At 41.4% G+C, this 19,459-nt stretch overlaps 1 protein-coding gene across 2 annotated transcripts in view; it reads right to left on the bottom strand.

The window, feature by feature from the left end:
* AGPAT5 (1-acylglycerol-3-phosphate O-acyltransferase 5) overlaps nucleotides 1-19,459 on the bottom strand; it is a 126,424-nt gene that overhangs the window by 36,177 nt on the left and 70,788 nt on the right. The gene's annotated exons all lie outside the window — the stretch shown is intronic.

The raw sequence follows: 19,459 nt of genomic DNA, 5'->3' as shown, positions 1-19,459 counted from the left end.
TTAAATATATGGTTCACTGTGGAAAGGTTTGGGAACCTCTGTAAGTAGTAATGAACACCATTTAAATTCTACGAGTGGGGAGTGTGAAAAATGTCCCTTCTATAGCTTCTTTCTGTCTCACAGGGGTATAAAGTGAGTTGAAATTGTGAAGAAGTGTTAGAACATAAAGGTTGTTTCCTGGAACCAACTCAGAAGGCAAAACATAAACACAGGTAAATTCAAACAAGTTTAATATTCACCCAACATCTTACTCCCTGTGTGAAACCAATTTTTTGTCCACTAAATATTGAGTTCCATTACCCCTCAATATCAGTGACATAGAAATCTATTCAAATTATGTGTGATTAGTCAGGACGCTATTCTTGGCCCCACTGTCAAAGTGTAATTGGTGATTCCAATATGCTTACATTGTTTCTCCTCCCTAAATACTAATTCTCCCTCTTTCAAACACACTGTATAACCGCAACCATCCCACTGTCTGAGATGTTATTCTGATAGCCCATCAACTCCAATTTTTCAAAAAGAAAAGGAGTACTTGTGGCACCTTAGAGACTAACCAATTTATTTGAGCATAAGCTTTCGTGAGCTACAGCTCACTTCATCGGATGCATCCGATGAAGCGAGCTGCCACAAGTACTCCTTTTCTTTTTGCGAATACAGACTAACATGGCTGCTACTCTGAAACCATCCAATTTTTCAGTTTGCCAGAAGGGGCTGATTAAGAGCAATCAAAGGTCTTTCCTCATACAAGTAACCAAATTCTGTTCCTAACTAAAATGATGTGGTTATACTTTAATGGTGCAGTCCCCCTCTCTGTGTGTGCACACATCTTTGTAACTTCTGTTCCTGGCCCTTCCTCATCCCATTTTCTCTATAATTTTGTTTTCACTTTGCTCAACACCGCATCCCTGCTGCTTATACCGCCACTGCCAAGGGAGCACTGTTTGAAATAGTAGCAGCAGCATGACAACTTGGATTCTGCTATTAAAGAATTTTTGAAAAAAGCAAGGACGGACAGTAAAAACATGCACGTTCTCCAGCTCCAGATCACATTTAACCTGGAGATATCTGATTAATCCTGTTTCCACACTTCTATAAAATCAAGCCAGTAACAGAAAACAGTAAGAGATATCATGTTGAGATAGGATAGAAGGAAAGTGATAATACCTAAGGTGTGAAATGAGTATCAGGAAGTATCACTACCCATTTATTTTACAGAAATAGTATTTTGGTAATAATGTGAATCACGGAGCATCACAGAAGCTGTAGACTGAAAAGAGACAAGGTTGTTTTGTTCAGATATCTGCAGTGGATAACTGTTCCCTATAGAATATACTTGAGTGCTTTGACCACTCCAATTTAAAATGTATTCAAGCAGTGGGGCTTTCACAACTTCACTTGAGAGATTACTACAAGTCTAACAGATCTCACAGTATATTATCCCTTCGATGCAACCTACATTGTTCTTTCCTCATTTCTATTCCATTATTGCTAATTATACCATTTGGCTCACTAAACAATCCATCCTTAGGACAATAGTAATGCAGCTGTGTGTTTTGATTAGCTCAGCAAAGCCATATGATGTATAATTTTTGTTAATAGAACTGACAAGATATTTGTTTAAAAACACTTTGCATTTCACATGAAAAATGAAGTCTTTGCACATCTGACCTGAGAGCTGCTTAGCAACTGGAAACTGAAGTTTTATTCTTGTGAAATTTACTCCTCGCCTGTGGGTTTTTTTTTTTTTTTTTTTTTTTAAATAATTTAAAAATGGAGGGCTTTCAAAAGTTTCCATTAGAAAATATCTCTTCATGTTAACTGAAGAACTCATAAGCCTTGAATACTCTCCCAGTTTATTCTCTGTATCTTCCTTTGTATATAACTGGGAAAGAATTCTTTGCCCACCAGAAAGGAGGAAAAAAGGTTAAAAAACCCTCAAGATATGAGAACTAACGAATGGTATTTGCCAATGACTGCTCATAGCCTTCCATCAATAAACTATAACAACTCCCATTAAAGTCAGTAAAGTTTTATGTGGTCTCCAAGAAGACTAGATCCCCAGGCAAACAAGCACCTTGTTATTTGCAAATATGGTTTAAGACTAGTCCAACAATTCATGGGAAAACAGTTTTCAAAGGTAACTTACTCTCAACTCCATTAAGGCAGGCAGGCACATAGTGAAATGGATGGAACACTCACTCCTCCTGGGGATGCCAAAATACCTGCTGTATTTTTCACACACAGTAAAGATGAGCAGATGAAGATCTAATTCAACAAGATACTCTTAAACATATAATCTCATTGACTATTGGTTAATGGGACTATCTCCTGCTAAAGGTGAGACACTGAATTGAGGCCTCAGAAATGGCTTAGACCAGTGGTTCCCAAACTTGTTCTGCCGCTTGTGCAGGGAAAGCCCCTGGCGGGCGGGCCGGTTTGTTTACCTGCCGCGTCCGCAGGTTCGGCCGATTGTGGTTCCCAGTGGCTGCGGTTCACTGCTCCAGGCCAATGGGAGCCGCTGGAAGCGGCGTGGGCCGAGGGATGTACTGGCTGCCACTTCCAGAAGCTCCCATTGGCCTCGAGCACCGAACTGTGGCCAGTGGGAGCCGCGATCGGCCGAACCTGTGGACGCAGCAGGTAAACAAACCGGCCCAGCGCGCCAGGGGCTTTCCCTGCACAAGCGGCGGAACAAGTTTGGGAACCACTGGCTTAGATAAAAACTGGGAAAAAAGCTTACTTCAGCTGACAGGTGCATAACAGAAGATAAGTTGAGCAGATGTGGCTGTATTTGTAGTTGGGAAATCTGGAATTAAGAAAACAACTCTGAAGGAAAGTTAAGAGGTCTACACTCCCTGAACAGCTAAACCTTCAGAGTTTTCCTGAGGAACATCGAGGTGCCCCGTGGCTTGCACACTGGTTCAGTCTGAAGAGCTGTGTGACTGGACACAAAAAAGTATATAGTTTCAAGCACCCTAAAAGTTTTAACCAAAATGTTTAAAATCCATGATTGCTGTGACTGACCATATCCATTTCTATATAAGAAAACATACTTTTGAGCATGCCCAGAATATATGTACTTTTATCTGTGTTTGACAGTGAAACCATGGTCTAGTTCCACAGAGTTTGAACGTGCACTGAATCTCAGAAACAGATGATTTGAAGTCAGTGTTTTGATGTTTTAAAAATACTTCTATAAAATGGACTGCATGTGAAGTGAAAAATTCCAGTCTCTTGCTGTTAACAAAACTTCTTCTCCAAGTAAAATATTAGAAGGCTTTGGAGGTTACTCACTTTTAGCCTCAACTGTAACAAGGAGATATTCTATCTTTTGTTATTTCTGTCTCAAAAATGTTCCCCAGGCCACCTGCTCACTGAACAGCAGAATTTCCAAAGCAGAGTGTAAACATATTAAATACTGCAGTACTGCTTAAGGAATTTTTGAACTTACAGAGTTAAAATATTAACAGTTTCTTTTTCCTTAGGACTTGACAAAATCATTGCAACATTAAAAAGGTTTGCCAGTGACCGTCTGTTACCTCTACATTCTTTAAATAAATCATTACAATGCAGAAGCCTACAAGAATGCTATGACAAAGTTTGAGACACCTTGAAGTATTTTGGGGAGAACCTCTGGGATTTCCTTCACTTCCTGACCTAAAATTTTGAAACTGCCCTGTAGTACTACTGAGTGCTGTTAAACAATTCATTTCTAAAGTGCTCTGGCATCCTTAAAGTTGAAAGGATCTGTATAAGTCATTATCCCTATCTTGCTTCTTTAGGAGTATGCAATGGTATAGCGATGTTGGTGCCAGGATATTAGAGCATCACGGTGGGTGAGGTAATATCTTTTATTGGACTAACTTCTGTTGGTGAGAAAGACAAGCTTTTGAGCTTACACAGAGCTCTTCAGGTCGTGGGAAGATACTCAAAAGAGTATGTCTACATTGCAGTTGGACACCCATGGCTGGCCCAAACCAGCTGACTCACGCTTGCAAGGCTCAGGCTAAGGGGCTGTTTAACTGTGGTGCAGACATTTGGGCTTGGGCTGCAGCCCAAGCTCTGGGAGCTTCCCATCTCACAGGGTCCCTGCAGCCCAAGATCAAACATCTACATTGCAATTAAACAGCCGCAAGCCCGAGCCTCACAAGCCCAAGTCAGCTGTCACGGGCCAGCCATCGGTTTTTAATTTCAGTGTAGACATACCCAGAGTGTCACAGCTAAATAGAAGCTGGAACAGATTGTTTAGTATAAGTAGTTAACACATTTCGAGAGATCACTCAAGGTGAAGTAACCCATTAACACCTCTCCAGTTACAGGGGGGAAAGGAATAACCATTAAAAAAAAAAAAGCTGGAGGGGGGAAGAGGGTTAAATGGGTTATAGATTGTTGTAATAAGCCATAAATCCAGTGTCTCTATTCAGTTTATGATTTTTAGTATCTAGCAAAGTTATGAATTTAAGCTTCCAGGCTCAACTTTTGAAGGTGAAGTCCTCATCTTTTCAGGATGAGGACTCAGAGGTCAGCTATAGAGTGATTGCTTTGTGAAAAGTGTTCACCCACAGGTGATACAGTGTTTTTGTCTATTATCATTTCTCTATGTGAGTTCATTTGAGAGTGTAATGATTGTCTCATTTCACCCACATAGTTGTTATCGGGGCATTTAGTGCACTGAATGAGGTACACCTCATATACAACAAGCCCTACTTGCCCCAGTGATATTTGTTTATTCAACTGTACATCAATTATGTAAATATTTAGAAGCATAATATGGTGGCCATATTTTTCTATTTTGTGAACTGTCACTTCAAACGATGCCACTATGTTGTGTTTCAAAATATTTATTCGGTAAATATGTTGCTGAAGATTACAGTATTGTACCTGCAATTATATAGTTATGGGTGTGGACATTCTATTCAACACACCTAATGTTGCTTCATTTTCCCCAAATACACTCCTTGTGGCCTGAAATTTATCATTCCCCCTGCTACCATCACCATGTAGATCTTTCTGGAAACATTTACATCCATTCAGACAAAGAAAAAAACCAACCCTCTCTACATTCAAGGAATGCTCTATGATTTGCACATGTTCAATTAACTCTATACTGACATGATTTTCAAACTCTGCGTGTACACAGTACTCAGAGGAGTGTGTTTTGTTAGTTTTTTTTTAAAAAGTATGACCACGAATGGGATCATTAGTCTTAATAGGGGAGGAGCACAACTGGAAATCAAGCCTAAATGGGAACAGAGTTCTTTTCATGACCGGTCATTCATTTAGGTGTCTATATGGGAGCTATTAGATGCTGAGCTGTTTTCATAGATTTCAAGGCCATAAGGGACCACAGTGATCATCTAGTCTGACCTCCTGTATAACACAAGTCATAGAACTTCCTCAAATAATTCCTAGACTATATCTTTTAGAAAAACATCCAATCTTGATTTAAAAATTGCCAGTGCTACCACGACCCTTGGAAAATTGTTTCAATGATTAAGTAGCATCAGTGTTAAAAATTTACACCTTATTTCCAGTCTGAATTTGTCTAGCTTCAACTTCCAGCCTTAGACTGTGTTATGCTTTTCTCTGCTAGTCTGAAGAGCCCATTATTCCATATTTGTTCCCCAAGTAGGTACTTACAGAAAAAACCCGGTTACTAACCTTCCATAACTGCTGTTCTTCAAGATGTACTGCTCATGTCCATTCCACATTAGGTGTGTGTGCAACCGCTGCCAGAGATTCTTCCCTCAGTGGTATCTGTCGGGCCAGTTCTAGTCCCTCTGGTGCTGTGCGCTTATGCGCCAGTATAAGGGGTACTGCCAGCCACGCACTCTCTCAAGTTCCTTCCTGCTGGCTTACTCCGACAGAGGGGTAGGAGGGTGGGTCATGGAATGGACATGAGCAACACATCTTAAAGAACAACAGTTATGGAAGGTTAGTAACTGTTTTTTCTTCAAGTGTTTGCTCACGTCCATTCAGGCGACTCACAAGCAGTACCTCAGGAGGTGGGCTTGGAGTTCATGAACATGCTGACAACAACACTGCTCTTCCGAACCTGGCATCGTCTTGAGCCTGTTGGGTAATGGTGTAGTGCGATGTGAAGGTATGCACCGACAACCAAGTTGCAGTCCTGCAAATGTCTTGGATTGGAACCTGCACTAGGAATGCTGCTGAAGAGGCCCAAGCTCTAATGGAGTGAATGGTTAAGATGACTGGAGGTGGGACATTTGCCTGCTCGTAACATGCCCAAATGCACAAGGTTATCCAGGATGAGATTCTCTGGGCTGACACTGGACACCCTTTCATCCTTTCTGCTACTGCTACAAAGAGTTGTGTGGATTTGCGAAAGGATTTAGTCCTCTTGATATAGAAGGTGAGGGCACGCCTAATGTACAACTGCTCTTCTGAGTTCTTGTGAGGCTTTGGGAAGAAGACTGACAGGAAAATGGCCTGGTTGCTATGGAACTGCAAAACCACCTTTGGCAGGAAGGCTGGGTGGGGTCGCAGTTGGACCTTGTCCTTGAAGAAAACCAGGTATGGTGGTTCTGACATAAGAGCTTTGATTTCAGAGACCCTTCTGAGTGAGGTGATCGCCACCAAGAAGGCGACCTTCCAAGAGAGAAGCAGTAGAGGGCACAACATTAGTGGCTCAAAGTGAAGTCTTGAGCCTTGAGAAAACCAGGTTTAAGTTGCATGGGGGAATTGTCTCATGGACCTGAGGATAAAGTCTCTCCAGTCTCTTAAGAAAAAGGACCATCCTCTTGTGAGAGAACACTGACCTGCCATTCACTGGTGGGTGAAGGGCTGAAACTGCTGCTAAATGCACTTTGATAGATGCGAGGGCCAGACCTTGCTGTTTTAGATGGAGCAAGTAGTCTGAAATAGACTAAAGGGAAGACGGAATTGGAGAGAGGCCTTGTTGGGATGCCCATATTGAGAAGTGCTTAAATTCGGCCCTAGTGGATGGCCTCCTACTACCTAACAAGACCTGCCAAACTTGTTATGAACAGGTCTGCTCTTTTGCGTTCAGCCATGTAACATCCATGCACTGGTGGGTGAAGGGAATCGAGATTTGGGTGGCGTAACCGACCATGGTCTTGAGAGATCAGGCCAGGGCAGAGTGGAAGCAGGATTGCTCTTGATAGACCCAGTAGCGTGACGAACCAGTGCTGGCATGCCCACGCTGAAGCTATAAGACTAACTTTTGCCTTCTCCCATCTGATTTTCAGGAGGACCTTGTGAACCAGAGGGGCTGGGGGGAAATGTGTAGAACAGGAGCTCTGTTCAGGGAAGCAGGAAGGCATCTGAGAGGGAACCTGGGCTGTGCCTGCAGAGTGAGCATAACTGATGACATTTCCTGTTCTGCTCGGTCGCAAACAAGTCTACCTGAGGAGACCCACCCCCTTTGGAAGATGAACCTGGTGAACTCCGGGTGAAGGGACCGCTCATGGTGAGAGGAAAAGGATCTGCTCAGTGACCCGTCAGTGCATTCCGAGCTCTCAGAAGATGTGAAACCTCGAGGTAGATAGACTCAATGCTCTGAATGGAGTCGATGGTGTCACCGTGGGACCTGGGCTGGAGGAGTGGCCTGGTCACACTCTACTGCCTTTCCCATGTTTGTCTTTCTTCTGCATCGGTGAGCGCCCTCCGTCAGTGTGCTGCTTTCTTGTCACTGGAGATGGGGAATGGTGCCAGGAAGTGTGTGTTGCCGGAGGAGCACTTTGTACTGAGTCTCAAGTGCTTGGTGCAGAATGGGAGTGGCCTGGCTCTGAGGCTGGTCTGAACACGGCTTCCATTTGGATAACCTCTAATCTCTGAGTCCCTTTTTGTACGGGGTCAAAAGTCCAGAGAGATCTGTCACCTGTCTCTCACATAAGTCTCTCCCAAAAACTTCAGCTGGAGTGTGGGTCACTCATGGGCATAGGCTTGCCACAGGAAGCACAAGGTTTGAAACCCAGGGACCAGGGCACGCCTGACCCCAGTCCCTTGACAATAGGGAGAGGGAAACCTTGCTGAAGCAGGAGGGGTTGTTCCAGCAACAGTTGTGGGCGGAAACAAGGAACTGAGAGGGTGCATGGCTGGTGGCACCCCTTATACCAGCACATAAGAACGTGGCACTAGAGGGTACTAGAGCCATCCTAATGGATACCAGTGAGGGAAAAATCTCTGGCAATGGTGCATGGGGTATGCACACATCTAACATGGAATGGATATGAGCAAGCACTCAAAGAACATGAAATTTTGAAAATATGATCCTGTTTTGGAGATTAGGGTGGTCACTGGGAAGCTGTTAACTGTGAAAGTAGAGTTAATTTCCTTCCCATTCCAGGAGTTACTGGTGAGCTCTGAACACCTAAGCACAAAGTAAGCTCTGATTTAGGGCCTCCCATTTGGTTAATAATGAAGATCGTTCAAGAAATATCTTAAAAAATAAAAGCTGTAATGCACTATTTAATATGCCTAGTTCAGTATATTGTAAACAAATGAAAGTACTGGGCATACATCACATCTTTTAAAAGTATCTGTTTTATAAAAAATGTTAGATAGTCTTGCAATCGCTTGATAATCTTTGCTAAAGTCAACATACCATAATTTAAAAACAACTAGTTACAATTATTTTGGCAGCCTGTCTGCATGCAATTCACAAAACAAGCTGTGCTTAAACTGTTTTTAATATTGGGCAATACAAAGTTAAGACTCTATGTTAAAATATTTGAGGTCATGAGATTTTACTTTAAAAGCCAAAGAAAACAAGCTAAATATCTAATAATGTCATACTTTACCTTGTAATGCTATTCTCATTGCTAATATATAGAGGAGAACCTAATTTTTGAATTTTATCAAGTTAGTAAACTATTATAAAAAATACAAAGTCTTAACAGACAAGCTAGGGAGGCCAATAAAACCAAAAAAGAACTGGCTTCTATTAAAATGGTCAGATAATCTAAAGAAAATCAAGAGCACAATGATGCTTCAAGTATCATTCTGGTGAACAGATCTAGTAAAAGTAAAGATTATTTCAACTCAGAAAAAATAACCACTTAGCAGAGATGAATGGGAAGTTTTCCCTCATGAGTGTGAAAGTCCCAGCCACCACCATCTTTAGAAATTAACCTTTTAAATTAAAAATAGATATATAAATGTCTGACCATTCACTTTTTTTCCTCCTCGATACAAGTCATATCTGAAGGCAATGAACAGAGAAAATGCCAACCAGAGCCTGGAAAAATCAGTGGATAGTTATAATGAATCTGGTAAAGTCAGTGAATGCCTGTGTCACCAGAGCCCAAAACAGACTGAAACCTAGACCTCAGAGTCAGGTTGATCAACTAAAGATCAGTGTCTAATATGCCTTATACCATTCATAATTTTACTGCAGACAAATCACTGGACAAGAAACCTGGCTCAGTGATCATCCAGGACTAATGTTAGGTCAGCTGGTTCCCCTCTTTTTAATCTTACCCCCAGAAACTGTATTCACCACAGACCAAGAGAGAACATATCTGGAGGAGAGGAGCCATGATATTTCCTACTATGTTCAGACACAGGAAAATCTAATTTGAATCGGAATCCCTTGAGTATCTCCACTGAGAGTCCAAAGGGACTAACCTGGACATTGTTCTAATCTAAAAATGAGACATGAAAGGCTTCCCACAGGAACAGACAGAGACACTGTCTAACATAGCAAAGAAATCCATAAGACTAGTTAACTTGTAAAACTTAAACATCTTCACAAACTCTCTGAGTAGTCCAAAATCTACTTTTCCAAAAATACACATTAGGATTCTCACACAGTCTCTGACCCAAAACAAACCGAACTGTGGAGCATACCATGAGGTATGAACACAGGAAATGCAAACACCTCCTTTCCTCCCCCAATCTTCGTCCTCCAGAGATAAATGAAAAGTCTTCTGCAAGGCAAGAAAAAAAATTACGACTGTGATTACCAAAAATTCAGGGACACTGTGAAATTCCAAAACTTACTTATGGGAAACTCCACCCAACGAACAGACCAACGAGTAAGAAACATCTATGGGACATACTCATTACATTCTAACAACATTTATGGATACTTTCAAAGTATTCTGTCTCACCCAATGAGAGAATCATTGAGTTTAACACTTTTAAAATACTTTCTAATAGGTTCAGATAGATCAATATCCAGTTGATTGGATTTATATACAGTAAAAGCCCTATTTTATGAACTAATTGAGAATTGAACAGTCCATAAAATCAAAAAGTTCATAACATCGAACATCTGAAAATTACAATAGGTACAGTGCATAGTATACATAATGAACGATAATAAATGTATACAATAAAAATGATTTTTCTTTGAGAGAACGGAATCCTTTGCCATCAAATCTCTTAGTTTTTAACCCTGTACAATGCCTTGAACATTGGTTGAAGGACTGAAGTTCATATTTGGAAGCAGGAACCTGGCTTAGACAGCAGAAAAATCGTTCATATAACCAATCATTCAGAAGATTGATGTTCATAAAATCAGGGTTCTACTGTATGGTTACATCTATTGAAAAGTGATAAATTCTGCTGACAAGCTGGATAAGCTAGATGCATTTTATCCACCTGGTAATAACTCTTTTTTAGTCCTACAATTTCTTTGCTCTACATGGTTAACAGCTTTGTTTTTAAAAGTTAAACAGAGAAAGACAGTTCTAAGTTACGTATGGAAGAAGAAGCCCTTGCTAACCTGGGATGTCTGGGTGGGAGTCTCTTATATTTATAGGGTCACATACTCTCCCTTTACAGGACTAGACTGTAGAGAACTATGATAACACCACTATGCTAAAGAACTGATCAAAAGTGAGGTTACAAAAATATCACAGCTATTTCCACAGTGGGTGAGTTAGCTGCTCTGCGGCAAATTCACATCTCCTCTTTCTAGTATCTTCAGATAAAGACACTGTCTGCTATCCAACCAATAAGATACACATTACCAGACCACCCACACAGACAGAAAACCATTTGTTAGGCCACAATCTTAAAATGAGTCTAGCGTCAGAAATTTATAAATCCCCCCCAAAAGATTCATAAAATCAAGGAACAAATATGCAACTTCCTGGTGGAGGGACTTTGGAGACAGAGGAGGAAGGTGAAGGGGGAACATCAAGAAAACATATGAAAACATGCAGACAAGTAGCAAGTGAAGGTTGTTTTGTTTTGCGAACTCTTAAAATGAAAATCATGATGCAGAACGTACCATATGTCTGATAGGCTATATTATACAACAAACCGTCTCACTGCTGTGTTTGAAAGACACTTCTACTCTGGTGGCAATGCCATTTTGTTCATGACTTTGGAACATCCAATGTAGGGCTGGACTTGCATTACCAGATATCATAGTTCAGGGCAACTATGCCTGATTTCCCCCTCTGCGGTATACCAATGGCACCCAACTCTAGGCTCCTGGCTCTTTAGCCATCACCTCCCTTGGGTAGAGATCCGCATCTCTTGCCCTCCTGACTGGGGATTTTCCAGGCTCCACAGTTCCCTGCCCACACTGTGATCTCCCCAGCAAGCCAGACTGCCTAAACAGGCCAGCATCTGTGCGCTTCTTTCTCTTTTCAGCACTATGAACAATGTAACTGTCAGCAGTTACAAGTTACCATACAGCTCCCTGTAAGCAAGCACATTTATTTGTAAGGTGAAAGCACTGCAGAGAAAAATATTAATAAAAATAAAAGAACCTACACACATGCTAATAAGCAGAGACGACCTGTACCTGCTGATGGGGGACCCACAGTTTAAAGGTTTGGCTGCCCCTTGAACAGCTTGAGTCATGTGCTGCCCCTTCCCCCTGGGAGACGTACCCTCAATCTCCCCTCCCAGAAAGCAGTGGCCACTCCCTGAAGCTCCCAGGTGTTGCTCCTGCCTCTCCCCAGGGCACGCAGCTTGCTGGGTCTGGCAGCTGCTGGCAGGAAGGAGGGATTTGGCTGCACCATGTGGCTGAGCGGGGAGTGGAAAAAACTGGCAGAAGTTGGGGAGAGGGCACGTGACCCTACATGCTCCCCCACACGTCGCCTCTGTTAATAAACTTACTAAAGGTCACACCTGAAGGGCTTTGGAAGGAATCAGTCCTTCAAACCCCACCAAGGGTTTTTTTCTGTGGTTCATAACAGTCTAAGCTCATAATTAGCACAACCACGAATAATTCAGTCTTTCCTTTATACAGGTTGGGCCTTTGATCTTCAGATTCCAAGAACAGGTGATCAGCAGACAAAGCAGAATGTGAAGAATTACAAAGGAATCTTACAAAACTGGGTGACTGGGCAACAAAATGGCAGATGAAATTTAATGTGGATAATGAAATCGGCCACTGTTGGAAGATTGAACACTGAGCTTGATGGACTATTGGTCTGACCCAGGATGATCATTCTTATGTTCTTATGACAATGGTCCACTCCTCAGAGCGCAGCTTCAAAAGGCTAGACTTTTTTTTGCATAAGCAGGGGGTAGGAAATTTGCATTCACCTCCCCTACAGAAGTTACATGAAACCCAGCCTACAATAATACATAACCTTTGCATTTAATACAATGGACTCCAAAGATACTTAAACTTAATTCAGTTAGGTATTTCAAGGATATTGCAGGAAATTGCATATCTATCACATCAGAACCGTACTGCTGATTATCAAATATACTTTATTTCTCTTGGGCTTGTTTTCTAAATTCATCATGCACCACACACTCCAATAAGGCCCCTGCAATGGTCACTGGCCGTGCTGCCTAGGTGGTGCCACAGAAGTCAATGAGGCCTCAGGTGTCCAATCGCACCGGTGGAGTCTCGGTGAGGGGTTAAATTGCCCTTCCGGTGACCATCGTGAAGCCATCGCAGCCTGGGTCTACTTGCTGACTGTCACCGCCAGAGACTAGTGCTTGGAGTGGGAGGATTGGTGCTGGTACAAGGGGGATCGGTATCATGACGGGAGCACTCCCACGGGGCATGTGACCGAGATCTGTGCCGAGAGGACGACCAGCGGGAGGGCAAAGGGTGCTGGTAGTATGAAGACCGGTGCCTCCTCCTAGGTGATCCGCACTGAGATGGCAGGAATCATGAATGCAGTGCCGGTGACTGAGGGCGAACCCAGAGGATCTGATCTGTGACGACGGAGATCTGCGACGTGGCGATGGAGAGCACTGCCTTGGCTCGGGGGATCGGCAGCACTCCACTGCCCCCCGGGGGTGGGGGGTGGTATTCGAGGCTGGCTTTCCCTTGTAGGGAGACTTTGATGTTTCCTGTGGCATGGGCGGAGGCCTCTGCTCTCTCAGTGCCAGGGAGCTTGGGAAGGCATCAATCTCGCCACAAGTTTGGGTCCCCTATGACTCCTGGGAGTTGGTGGTGGATCCTTTAAGGGGTTAAGGGGCCCGACCAGGGAGGCACATCCACTTGGCTCTGGAGTGGCTGGGCAGCCCAAACTGTGTCCTTTGCCCGATGCCCCATGGCCTTTCTTGCACGGTGCCGGGGAGCCCTGATTTTTAGCTTTCTTTCTGGGCACCAGTGATGGGGAGTGGTGCCAGGTGGAACCCAGTGCCCTGGGTGCACTGCGCACCAAGGCCAAGATACTAGGAGTTAAGTCTTGGTGGAACGGCTCTGAAGCCAGATGAAGGGCAGCCTCCATGAGGAGAGCCCTCAACCAACTATCCCACTCTTTCTGAGTTCTGGGTCAAGATTTTTTACAAATACAACACTTGCTCTTCAAATGTGATTCCCCCAAGCACTTGAGGCAGCTGCTGTGGGGGTCACTTACAGGCATAGGCCTGTTACAGTCCACACAGGGCTTAAGTCCTGGAGACCGAGGCATGCCCCGCTTGGGGCGAAGTCACCGCTGGGACTCTAACTTCTAACTACACTTAACTACTTAACACTAACTACTATAAACAACTATTTACGAGGCCCTAAGGCTCGAAGTCAGAAGAGACAAAACTGCTAGCCCTTGCTATGCAAGGAAAGGCACTCCGACTAATCACCATGGGTGGTAAGAAGGAATTGAGAGGGTGCAGAGCTGGCGGTGCCTGATATACCGACACATGAGCACGGCACTCAAGGGGGCGCCACATCTGACCCTACGGGTACCGCTAAGGCATAAATCTCCGACGACCATGCACATGGGCACACGCACACCTAGAACGGAATTGACATGAGCAAGCACTCGAAGAAGAAAATCAGGTTACTTAATTAGGTGCCTAAGTATGGAACCTTAGGTTAAACATTTTAGCCTTTGATTATGGCTTGGGATAACAATGTCCCTTCCTTATTACTGTTTCTTTTAGAACAAGCAAAAGAGAATGCCCCATCCTACACTGCCTGTGACAATGAACAATTCTAAAGAGAAGTGCTGTGTAACAACCCGCCACAGTCAAGAATGCCATTTCTGCATTGCCTTCCCACCAATTTCAAGAGGTAGGACTCAAATGATAATTAAAGACATTAATATGAGTATTACAAACCCTTCTGGGTAAGATGGACTCCTGTTACTATATACTTAACTACAAGGAAAGAAACTAACACCCAAAGCAGCAGGGCTTTCCCATAACAAACCAACCCCAGAAAAAACTGCTTAACATACCGTTGTCAGTATTAGACACCCCCATGGAAAGAAACAAAGGACACTAGGGAATTCTTATGTTCTTTTTCCTAAGCATGACCCTCCAACGTTTCCAATGCAACACAGGAGTCACACTTTCAATTTATTCTACACCTTCCTCTCCACATTTTGTTCTGTATTTTGTATTTAATTTGCTTATATAAGAGTTGAAAGTATGCAAAAGCAAGATATCACCAAAGCTGCTATTTCTGTAAGAGGGGGTTCCAAATAATCATTTCTAGATATAAAAATACTACAAATTATTTAAATGTAAACCAAAACAAGTATCAGGACCTAATTAAGTCAATTGAAATATCACTTTTACAGACCACTTTCACAGATAATTTAAGACAAATGTTTGTACATGCAGAATAAGCTTAAATTGAAAGAGCAATCTCAATCAAGATAATATTTACATTTAAATAACATTTTAAAATAAATATTTTCAACTCTCTTCATTTAATAAATTAATTTTTATTTGGTGTGGGTATGAACATGTGTGCAAAAATGTGTCTAGTTTCTGGCATAGGCATTTATAGAAAATTCCTGAATGCATTTTGCCTGGGGAGATTGTTTTGTCTTGGTTTGGTAATAATAACCAAGTTTAATTTTTGATCATTTTAAAATATCTTTTCATCAGTTCAAAAGTTACTAAAGAAATTTTAGGAATGGCAAGGCTCAAGTTCACTGCTATTTGTTTTCAAAACTTTTGAGTGCCCTTTGTGAAATCTAGTGAATTTCATGTTTTACTAAACCTAATGGAATGTTGAAAATGAGGTCCTGCTTTCCTGTTTGTGATGGTATAGGCCTAACCACTAGAGAATGATCACAATTAAACATGGTATCTATAGTGAAGTGTAGAGCAGCTCCTAACTTAGATGTAAAAGTGTAAAGAAAAATGTACATATATTTTGTGCGTTCTACAGAAATATTTGTCTCCAGCAGAGGGCCAGTAATATGCTATCAAGGGTTTGTAGATTTTTACCAAAGAAGGCAGTAAACACTACTTCCACTACAAAGGACTAAATGATCAAATACTAAATCCAAATTAAAATACAATCCACACCTATATGTTATTGCTCCTCAGGCTCAACAACTCAAAACCTCTGACCAGTGCAGTCAACAATTAAAAACTGAGAGCTGCTTAAGATGCTAGACCACTACCTAAAATACCAGTATACATGTCATTGGGAAGAGCAAACCAAAGACACCAACAAACTGGACTGCTACAGATCATACACAGAACTATCACAACTAGGTAGCTAACTACCTCATCACAATGAAATGTGCAAAACTAAGACAGACTTTCCCCAACTGCAGAATCAGTGACCACAAACTGAAATATGGAATTTGTGGAAAGCGGGACGCAAAAAACAGTCTAAATGTGGAAAGGAGTGACTATGCACACAATGGGACAAGGGGGAACTGAAATGGACACACTTTCTACTCCAATACCCCAAATACGAAGAAGCGTGAAGAAATTTCCTCAAATTATCAGGAATCATTAAAAGACATCTCATCAGAAAGTGATGAGGAAAACAATTGTGCCTGACTCTGGGAGAAAGGAGATATGGCATTGTATTACACAGTCACCTCTACCATGTCAGGAATAGACTATAAATGGATACAGGGGATCAAATGCAGACATAGTGTGTAACCCTATCATGGGGTAGGTTGTGTCTGCCTCTGACACTCGAGGGCCTCTCTTGCACTCTGACAAAACTTGCATAGATTGTTATGCCTATAAAGTCTCTTGAATTGTTATATTTATGGCACCAAGCTGAATGAAAGGTTCAAGTGATTTCCCTCTCTCTACAGAACATCCTCATTTCTCTGGGTATTGCTGTATCATGCCTCTCAGAAATCACTTTTATATCACGGGCTCATTAAATACTTCTTTCTGGAGAGCACATTTTTCGCTTCTGAAATGCACTGAATTGCATCAAATATCTGATTTTGTTTTTAAAATGTTGACTATTCTTATTCCAACTAAAATGTAAGAGGTTGCCTAGAACTTTCTAGCACCCACTGAATGTGAATAGTAAATATTTTTAGTTCCTTAGAGTTGATGTCACCTCAATATTTGATTATCCAAGTATCTCACCATACCACAATACAATCAACATCTCAATAAAGCAATGCCTATATTTAGTATTTTAGAATACACTCATGCCTGGAATTTTCAATGGAACCTAAAGGAATTACAATGGGATTTGGGTGCTTAACTTCTTTAGGCTCCTTTTAAAATCTTATTAAAATAATTTAAAAAGTGAAAAATAACACAACACTTATCTCAGATCTTGATGAGTAAAACATTTTTAAAATCCAAAAAACTAATGTTTATAAACAGTGCTTCTATAGTCCTTTACATATTCAAAAGTACCTTACAAGCAGTGGGTGAAATCCTGGCCCAAATGAATTCAGTGGTAAAACTCTCGACTATTTTACCAATTATCAATAACAGTGCTTCCTCGCCCAAATATAAACAACAACAAAATGAACACATGGGAAAAAATGCATATACGGTCTTTTTCAGTTTTTCTGAAAGAGTCTGCAGAAGAGAAGAATGAGGGGGGATTTGATAGCTGCTTTCAACTACCTGAGAGGTGGTTCCAAAGAGGATGGTTCTAGACTATTCTCAGTGGTAGAAGATGACAGGACAAGGAGTAATGGTCTCAAGTTGCAGTGGGGGAGGTTTAGGTTGGATATTAGGAAAAACTTTTTCACTAGGAGGGTGGTGAAACAGTGGAATGCGTTACCTAGGGAGGTGGTAGAATCTCCTTCCTTAGAAGTTTTTAAGGTCAGGCTTGACAAAGCCCTGTCTGGGATGATTTAATTGGGGATTGGTCCTGCTTTGAGCAGGGGGTTGGACTAGATGACCTCCTGAGGTCCCTTCCAACCCTGATATTCTATGATTCTATGAAAGCCTCTCTACTGACAAAATGCTTGTAGGCAATGTCATGGAGGTCGCTTCCCCTGACTCAAAGTTACTTCTACTTCTGCTATAGTAGTAGTAAAAAGTTAACTTCACAGCAGCCCGTTAGGGTTCAGCCCCCCACTCATTGGGGCATAATTTGAAACTGAGGCATAGCCTCTATCCAAAATACTTTACAGCAATCGTTCTCAAACTTTTGTACTGGTGACCCGTTTCACACAGCAAGCCTCTGAGTGCGACCCCCCTTATAAATTAAAAACACTTAAATACATTTAACACCATTATAAATGCTGAGGGCAAAGAGGGTTTGGGGTGGAGGCTGACATCTTGCGACCCCCCCACGTAATAACCTTGCGACGCCCTGAGGGGTCGTGACTCCCAGTTTGAGAACCCCTGCTTTACAGCATTCAGTATGATGTACTGCAGGAATGCTATGGAGATAAGTTATTTCTGAAGCAAGTCCGCTATAAAAAAGTTTGCTGTAACTACTATATGAATATACAAAAATTGTTGAAGATCACAAAGCTGTCCCAGATCACAGAAAAAAGCTGTTCTTTCATACTTTTCATATTTTTGTATCCATCCCCTTTCATATCTACAGATACTATCTATGGGATAGATTGTAGGCTACAAATTAACTCGTATTTGCACACACAGGTTTAAGGATGTGGAACAATTTATAATATTTTTCATCAGATATACAGGAATATTTGATTGTACTGTCTAATCAGTATGTGTCCATCTCAGTTTCTCCCCCAAACAGGAATATTAATGCCCCCTAACTCTATCTTTAGCCTCCAGAAGTTTCTGGCATCCTTTGGATTTTTGTAAACAAAAAACCTGGCAGTATACTCAACTGAGAACTTGGCAGAGTGCATTATGGCAATTTTCAAATCCAGTTCATTGAGCTCATTTTTCATGTTAGAGAATCTATCCTTTTTTCTGAGAGCACTGGGGTAAAGAGGAGGCCCATTTTCCTAACAGGGAAGTTTCCCCATGTTCCACAATCTTCAGCCTCATCTTCTTCATACCCATATTTCCACAAGGCAGAAACAATTCTATGCATCTCATTTGCTTCTGTTTTAGAAACAGGAGGCTTCCTAACCAAATCAGGCAGACAAGATCCCAAATTTCATGGTTCAGCAAACCATCACGTGGAAATCTATTTAATAAACTAAAATAAAAAAATAAAAATCACCTCTCTGTTTCACCAGAGAGCTCAACTGGCTTAAATTCTTTGTGTTTGATATTCTTCCATCTTATCCATGCACATTTAAGCTTATTTACATTTTCATATTGGCATCATGTCACGGGCACGTATTTCAGGTCAGTAACCTGCAAATCAAGTCCTTGGATGTTCACCAAAGTGTCTGATTTTTTTCTTCTACAGTCCCCAAACTATCTTGCAATCCAGTCAATTTGAATGTGTAGTCACTGCAGCCTTTTTATAACTGATGTTTAACTAATATCAATAATCAGACAAAGATACATCTCTATCTTATACACCAAAGATTGGTGGGAGAGGGGAAATAAATTCTTCCTGTTTTCAGAAAGCTTCTCCAGGGAATCAATTTGTCCTACAGAAGGTAAAAATAGAGGAAGGTTTCCATACTTCTCACTTTGTAAAAGCAAAATAAACTTCTCAGGTATACTCAATCATGCTCAAAGCAGTCAATGTTTCCAGAGCTCAAACACCAGAACAAAGTATAAAAGAACTTTTTTGTGTGATCTGGGACAGCTTTGTGATCTTCAACAATTTTGTATATTCATATAGTAGTTACAGCAACATTTTTTATGCTTTAGGTCTCATCACTTCAACTGATGCTGAACAAATATTTTAAGAGAATTATATTCAATAAATTTTGTATCAAAATTTAAGTTTAGCAAAAATAAACTTAAAAAAATATCAATAGAAATG

The sequence above is a fragment of the Natator depressus genome, chromosome 3 (genome assembly GCF_965152275.1).
Source record: "Natator depressus isolate rNatDep1 chromosome 3, rNatDep2.hap1, whole genome shotgun sequence".
NCBI lineage: Eukaryota > Metazoa > Chordata > Testudines > Cheloniidae > Natator > Natator depressus.
The sequence above is the reverse complement of the archived record's forward strand: the minus strand, read 5'-3'. Positions and strand labels throughout refer to the sequence as shown.